The 8,624-nt window shown below is 42.1% G+C and overlaps 1 long non-coding RNA gene across 1 annotated transcript; it reads left to right on the top strand.

The window, feature by feature from the left end:
* The first annotated feature begins 7,133 nt into the window (after positions 1-7,133).
* LOC121996896 lies at positions 7,134-7,768 on the top strand. Its single transcript, XR_006116181.1, has 3 exons — positions 7,134-7,201; positions 7,293-7,481; positions 7,692-7,768. It is a non-coding gene; the product is annotated as an uncharacterized LOC121996896 (long non-coding RNA).
* Positions 7,769-8,624: the final 856 nt, after the last annotated feature.

The raw sequence follows: 8,624 nt of genomic DNA, 5'->3' as shown, positions 1-8,624 counted from the left end.
CTTATCTTTTATGATATTGTCATTGGAAATGCATAGTATTTTATAACTACAAGCAATGAATATGTTTGCCTTTGGTATGTCACTGTTTGATATCCATAGCATGTTAGATTTGTCACCTGTGAAGTATCCGTACTTATATCTCGTGATTTGTTACCATGAGTATCTTGTTGCCATGAGTACCTTATTGCCATGAGTATCTTAGTTTCTAGAGTGACATACCATGCTTTACTGAGGTTAGGGTTAGACTCTGGATTTTTGTTTCTGACATGTATATCCAAATTATCTGATACTTAGGTTTTTATGCCATGCTTGGATTGTGTATTTCTATTGGTAAATCATATATGATTCGTGTACCTAGATCTTGTGGCTTTGATCTGTGCATATTGTAGGTACATATGCTATGGAAGGGGGATATGTTTAGGATCTAGGTTGTTGTACCATAGAGGACCAGTATACCTAGATCGGATTTGACATACTGATACTGTGGTACCCATATTATGTATATATGGATTTTTTTCTTTACGCTGATCGGGACATTCCATACTTATTATGTTCAGGACATAGGTTTTTGAGATTCTATCTGACCTGTGTACTCTAGATCTTGGTATGTGACCATCGATTTTACCGTACTCATTTTATACATATGGATATGGTTATGTTGATCAGTTTATAACCATGCTTAGTGTCATGCATCATGATTGCATGCTGCGCGATTGTCGGCTCTACTATGGTTGAGCACATCGCCAGTTACATGTACTGCACACACCACCACTCATGGATTAGTGGTATATCGAGACGGTGTGTGGCGGTTCATTTAGCTCCGTTGGTGCGAGGACTCGGTGGTAGCCGCGATTCCTTCTGTTTAGCTCGGCGGCATTTAGTGTAGCAGTAGTAGCGGTGGACTCTGTTTGGCTCCGTTGGTCGGTGACTCAGCGTGGTAGCCGGCAGAGATACCTCCCGTCATCGTGTCTGGAGATGAGAGCATTGAGCTCCCCATTTATGATTTGGGGTCACGGGACAGGACGACAGGATCCCGTCCACTCGGTCACTCATCGGGAGTAGTGACAATAGAGTGCACGGTTGTCACCCTACCCACTCGGTCTCACCATTTGTGTGTGAGATGATCGTCTGGGGGACCAGGAGGCATCATTAGCATCATATGCATTGATACATTTATATTCTTATGATTGTGTTTGCATTTGATTCTTTCTTTCTTTTTTCCACTATGCATACTCATGATTATTGACACTTTCGTGACTTTTATGCGGATAGGAGTTCTCGATGAGTCTGACTTCCTCGATTACCTTTCGGTTTGCATATTCCTATATATGATTAGGAAGCTGTATTCCATGTTTATTGCTGTTAGATATATCTTACTACTCATGTCCATTGGTATTCGCTGAGTTGTTGAACTCACCCCCGTTGATACTATCTTTTTCAGGTACCAGGTTGGTTTTGGTGTCGCTTGGAGTATCCTGTCTGCTGGTCCCCACGTCACATCAGAGGACTTATCGGTTTCACGTATGTTTTGTTTGTTTATGTATCAGTTTTGTTTAGCTCTGTACTCCGGTTTTGTTTTTGGAGTGTTGATGTTGTTATGTGGTATTTTGTATTTGTTGTTGGTTATGTAAGCCTAGCCGGCTAGCAGTTTTGTGTTTGGTTTGTATATGGTTTCTGTCGTTTTCCGTTGTGTTTTTTTATTGTATCAGCCGAGTAGGCTGTATCATATAACTGCGTGGTTGTGTGTATATTCCAGCCGCATGTGGCTGATGTATATTGTGTATGTAGAAAGTTTCAGATTGTCCGCCGTACAGGGGAGGTGCTGCCAAAATTTCTTCGGACAGGGACTCCTCCGGGGCGTGACAATTTAGTGGTATCAGAGCAGATATACGATACTTGCTATGTGTTTTGGATTTTTGAGGTTTATCTGATACCAATTTATTTGGTATCAGAGATCGGCTTACGAGTTTTATTTCTCGTGTTTCGGATTTCATGTTTTAGTCTTCTCGATGTGACTTTTTGGATTTTGGGACTTGGCAGAAGCAGGACATCTCCCAGCTATAGGAGGTATGTTTGTATATGTTATCCTACCTTTTTGATTAGTTTATGCCCTGTTCATTATTACAGTCTATGACATGGATTAGCACTCTTTACTAGTACCTGTCTAGTTGAGATAGTAGATATTTTATGTATTAGGTAAAACCCTGATGATGATCGACCTTGATAGAGATTAAGGGTTACAATTTCTGGTGATTTATCATATCATACATCAGTAGTTTTTAGCTTATGTTATTACTAGTTGGTTAGCAGATTGAGGCACATACCAGCCTCTGCTTTTATTAGCTATGTAGTGGATAGTATTTACCTATTTATGTTGACCTAGCCAGTAGTATATCATGTTATCTTAGTTAATTTCATCAGTAAATATTGATTTACTCTTGTTAGATCAGTCAGTAGGAGTCTGATTTACACTTATTGATTTGGGCAGTCGTATATTGATATACCTTAGTTGCTTGTGGAGGATTAAGGTATTCTTGATTAGTTAGAAGATGATTGATTTAGTTTTGTTGGTTTGATCAGTAGAGGACAATCATATTCTATTTTTAGAGGTTCGAATCTTTTGATTTTTCGTGCTTAGTTGGATATTATGAGCACATTGGAATACATGACTGTTACTGACGTGGGGAAAAGACTGAATTAGCCGTATGTCGTTGTTGGTTTGGTCAGTCTTTAGAGGATTGATTTATCCTATTCCGTGGGTACTTTAAATTTAGACTGTAAGTACCTTGTAGGATAACTTAGAAGGTGGCATAGGGTTTGTGTGGTAGATTGGATTTAAAATATGTTGATTATGCATATTTATGTGGTGTGTAGTTATGATTGTTATGAGTTGAAGGAGTTTTATGATGGGTAGTTCATTTGTAAATAGTGTGGGTATTCCCATCTAGATATGGTTATTGTAGGTTCCTTGTGGATTATAGCTATATAGTTAGCTGTACGTGTCTGATTGACATATTGGAGGTATCTTGTTGATTATGTGTGATTTGTGAATGCACTTGGGTTTAAGTATGCCTTATTGGAAGTATATGTTGATTATACTCTTGGTATATGTGTATATTTGTCATGTGAGTATTGTTTGAGGGGTATTGTTGATTTTACCTACGATGATATATGCATACGGGTTCGGTATACATTGTTGGAGGTATCACGGTGATTTATACCTATGATGTGAGTACTTTTGGTGTGAACCAATTGGAGGATTATGTCGATCATACCTATGTTGTGTGTGCACGTGTGTTAGGTGTATGGTTGGTAGCATCATGATGAGTCTACTTATGTGGAATGTAGAATGTTAAATGTCTATATTATGACATTAGTTGTATTATCCTGTCAACTAATTCTCCTATTAGTGGGTGATCGACCCACTAGGATGATGATGTAGTGGACTATGAATTTGATTTGATTACTGGATTGTGATACCCTAGGCTAACCACAGTGATCGGTGGTAGAGAGATCTCGTGCAGTCTCTAGCTAGATAGTTAGGTGCCTTGGACACTTATGTATTGTTGGTGGTGGAGCGTTGCTCCCACACATGTTATGGATTGTCTGTGGTGGAGCGTTACTCCCACCTATTGCGGATTGCTTATAGCGGAGCATTGCTCCCATATCTATTGCAGATACATTTTCGGATTATTTGTGGTGGAGCGTTGCTCCCACATATGGAGGATTTCTTGTGGTAGAGCGTTGCTCCCACATTTGTGGTATTTCGTGTGATGGAGCGTTGCTCTCACACTAGAGGATCTTTTCCTTGGTGATTTATGTTATTAGTTGGTGATTAGATCTGTTTATTGTTGAGGATCTTATGGTTAGGAATGTCTGTGATACAGACATGATGTGTCTTGGTTTTACCAGTAGAGCTTACGGAGCCCTAGATGTTATCATGGACTCGATGATTTTAGTATTCCCAGGATGTTTGGATCTGTGCCTATTGTCTTATTGACGATGTTGTGATCTATTTATGATCCGAGGTGAGTCACACACACCATTTTGCATAGTTCTGGAGATGTTTCGACGAGAACATCTATATATGAAGATCAGTAGTGCGTATTTTGGTTGTCTTCTGTGAGATGTATGAGACACACAGTCACCAGTAGGAGTATACCGTGGTTCCACAGGAGATAGAGGTTGTTACCGTTGGAAGTAGACGAAGTCTATAGAGGAGGCTCGCAGCTTCCTTTGTTTGGCTTGATATTTCCGGAGATATGTTGAGGGTTTCTCTCGGATAGCTATGTCACTGACACGCCTGACTAGGAAAGGCGTGAAGTTCACTTGGACTGAGGATTATGAGATCAGCTTCCAGGAGTTGAAGCGGAGATTAGTGTCGATTCCAATTTTGGATTTTACCTTCTGGAGAGGACGGATATGTCCTCTACACTGACGCATCTATTCAGGGTTTGAGCGCTGTTTTGATGCAGCACGATATGGTAGTCTCCTATGCTTCTTGTCGGTTGAAGGAGCATGAGAAGAACTACCCTGTACATGATCTGGAGCTAGTCGCCATTATTTTTGCCATGAAGATTTGGTGACATTATTTATATGGCATTACATTTGAGATTCTCACTGACTATAAGAGTCTCAAATATATGTTTACTTAGAAGGAACTTAATCTCCGACAGAGGAGATGGATGGAGTTCCTGAAGGATCATGACTGTACCATTAGCTATCACCTGGTGAGAGCTAATGTGGTTGCCGATACACTTAGCAGGAAGTCCAGAGGGACTTTAGCTTGCCACTGAGTTGTGGTCACAGACTTGATTTAGGGATTCTCCGAATTGTACCTTGAGGAGCGGGGACGGACAGAGCAGGGTATTCTGGTTACCATGGTTGCTCAGTCGTCGATCAGGACGAGGATCCGAGAGCCCTAGGCTGTTGATCAGTATTTGCAGTTTATTTGTAGCCAGTAACTTCCGGGCAGCAGACCGAGTTCACACAAGACGAGGAGGGTGTTATACACTTCCGGAGGCTCATCGCTCATGATTTACTGTCCACCCAGGCGGTACCCGTGTATACCAAGATTTAAGGTGTTTCTATTGGTGGAACGACATGAAGGAAGATATCGCGGATTTTGTAGCTAGATGTTTTGTCTGTCAGCAGGCGAAGGCAGAGCACTAGATACCTGCCAGATTATTTCAGCAGATTCCTATTCCTGAGTGGAAATGGAACATATTACCATGGATTTTGTGGTGCGTTTGCCGAGGAGACGATGAGGCTATGACACGTTTTGGGGTAATCGTTGATCGATTAACCAAATCCGCGCACACGTTAATGATCCGGAAGACTGATTTCCTGGATCGATTGGTAGATCTGTTTTGCCGGGAGATCATCAGATCATGTGGTGTCACGTTGACTATTATTTCGGATAGAGACCCCCGGTTCACGTCTCGTTTTTGATAGAGTCTGCAGCAGGCCTTGGGCACGCAGCTCTATTTCGGTACAACTTTCCATCCGCAGACAGATGGACAGTCAGAGCGGACCATTCAGACTCTAGAGGATTTGCCAAGATCGTGTGTATTGGATTTCGGAGGCAGTTGGGAGGACCATCTGCCATTGGTAGAGTTCGCCTACAACAACAGTTTGCATTTGGCTGTCCAGATGGCACCGTTTGAAGCGTTGTATGGTAGGCCTTGTCGGACACCCACTCTCTGAGATGAGGTTGGGGAGGCCCAATTGTTGGGACCTCATAGAGCTCAGTATGAGACAGAGTTGGTCCGTACTATCAGACGGAGGATGTCAGAGTCGCAGGACGGCAAAAAGGGTTATGTTGATCAGAGACGTAGACCCTTAGAGTTCTTTATTGGCGACCATATCTTTCTGCGAGTTTCACCCATAAAAGGGGTGACGAGATTTGACCTCAGAGGTAAGTTAGCTTCACGATGCATTGGATCTTTTCAGATCTTGGAGAAAATTGGAGCGGTAGTTTATCATTTGGCATTACCACCAGTTTTGGCAGATGTTCACGACATATTCCATGCGTTTATGTTGAGGAGATACATAGCTGACCCAGCACATGTGTTGACGGATATCTCAGTTCTTATTCAGTCTGATGTCACCTATGAGGAGGTTGCGGTACGGATTCTAGACCAGGAAGAGCGTCAGTTGCAGAACAAGACTATCCGACTGGTTAAAGTCGGATGACAGTATTATTTGGACGAGGAGGTTACTTGGGAGCTCGAGGATACTATCCGAGCTCGATACCCCATTTTTCAATTGGGATATGTGATTTTATTTACCGTTCAGCACTTATACTCGTTACCTGTTGTTAGTATTTGATGATGGTAGATAACGAAATTTGGGGACCAAATTTTTATTAGTGGGGGAGAATGTAAAATACCGAAAATAGGTGAATATTAATAAGGGAATTTTTCAGAATTTTTGAAAATTTTCCGGGAATTTTTCGGAGCTCGTATGGACGAGTTTACGGCGATAAAAACGGGGCCCAGGAAAACCTGTTTAAACTACCCCGTTTTAGCAAGGAAATATTTATTTTCCTAATTTCCTTTTTCCTTTTCTATTCTTTTTCTTTTTCCTCTTCTCACGCCGTTCCTTCTTCATTCCCGTGCGCGTGCCCTAGCCATTTCTTCCCTATCAGCGCCGCAACCGCCGCCGGCCATTTCTTCCTCTCCTCCCCTTGTGTTCATGAACCGGCGGCCGAGAGAAACTTCAAGTCCTTCCCTTTTCCCCTACCTCCTCTCTTTCCCGATTCCCCCTTTTGCGCACACGCTCTGCCTCTCTTGCGGACAACCCGACGCCGAGGCTAAGGGAGACCTGTCACCGGAGCTAGACGTTGTTGAGGAAGACCTAGTTGTATCCGGCCGAGGGATTTTTGTTTCGGAAGTTTCAGCGACGATCATCGACGGTGCGACGGCTACGGCACAGAGGAGGCTGGATTTGGGTCATCTCTCAACCAAATCGACCTTCCCTTTCCTCTCCTCGCGCCACTCACAGTGCTGTTTCCCTCTTTGCTCGCCGGATTGGACCAAGCGACGCTACTGCAGTGGATCTGCCGCAATCACCACCGGCTGCCAATGATTCTCTTCCATATACTTCCCATCCCTTAATCCCTGGTGATGAGATTTTCTTCCTCGCGCATCACAGCAACATCCGGATTTGCATCAGAGAGGAAGCTCGAGTTGGAATTCGGGTAAGATGTGTTTGGTTCTAGATTTGCAGAATCGGGTTGTATTTTTCTGTTTTGGGATGTTAAGCATAGAAGTACAACTGTTCTGTTGTAGCTCTGGCTAGGGATTGGCTATTCATGGATAGCTGCTGCCACTAGACCCTTTGCTTCGGCTGGTTCCCTAGCTCTAGGGTCAGTAATGGACTTCTCATTTGGTTCGACATGAAGCTTTGGCCAAATTCCCAAATAGCACTAGTTCGGTCACCATTACCGCAGTGAACGCGCTCCGACACTGATCAAGCAGGTAATCTTCTAGAAATTTATGAGTTGTTGGAGGTCAATTCATTGTTTTATCATACTGGTGCAAATTGAATCAAAGATAGTAGGGATTGGTCCGAATGGTGGAACGATTAGAGTTAATGGAGCTAACCATAACTAATCGATATTTAGTTTGAGATTTGATTTAGCTAATAAATTTATGTAGTTAGCTAAATCTATATATCGTGTGTTGCAGGACTTTGTTTGGAGACAAACGCCTGGATACGAGATTTATTGCGATACAGACTACGTATAAAGGCGGGTACCTCTTGACTTATCTTTTATGATATTGTCATTGGAAATGCATAGTATTTTATAACTACAAGCAATGAATATGTTTGCCTTTGGTATGTCACTGTTTGATATCCATAGCATGTTAGATTTGTCACCTGTGAAGTATCCGTACTTATATCTCGTGATTTGTTACCATGAGTATCTTGTTGCCATGAGTACCTTATTGCCATGAGTATCTTAGTTTCTAGAGTGACATACCATGCTTTACTGAGGTTAGGGTTAGACTCTGGATTTTTGTTTCTGACATGTATATCCAAATTATCTGATACTTAGGTTTTTATGCCATGCTTGGATTGTGTATTTCTATTGGTAAATCATATATGATTCGTGTACCTAGATCTTGTGGCTTTGATCTGTGCATATTGTAGGTACATATGCTATGGAAGGGGGATATGTTTAGGATCTAGGTTGTTGTACCATAGAAGACCAGTATACCCTAGATCAGATTTGACATACTGATACTGTGGTACCCATATTATGTATATATGGATTTTTTTTCTTTACGCTGATCGGGACATTCCATACTTATTATGTTCAGGACATAGGTTTTTGAGATTCTATCTGACCTGTGTGCTCTAGATCTTGGTATGTGACCATCGATTTTACCGTACTCATTTTATACATATGGATATGGTTATGTTGATCAGTTTATAACCATGCTTAGTGTCATGCATCATGATTGCATGCTGCGCGATTGTCGGCTCTACTATGGTTGAGCACATCGCCAGTTACATGTACTGCACACACCACCACTCATGTATTAGTGGTGTATCAGACAGGTGTGTGGCGGTTCTGCTGTTTGGCTCCGTTGGTCTGAGGACTCAGCGTGGTAGCC

This window comes from Zingiber officinale, chromosome 6A (genome assembly GCF_018446385.1).
Source record: "Zingiber officinale cultivar Zhangliang chromosome 6A, Zo_v1.1, whole genome shotgun sequence".
Lineage (NCBI taxonomy): Eukaryota > Viridiplantae > Streptophyta > Magnoliopsida > Zingiberales > Zingiberaceae > Zingiber > Zingiber officinale.
Note: the sequence above shows the minus strand (reverse complement) of the source record. Positions and strands in the feature narration are given on the sequence as shown.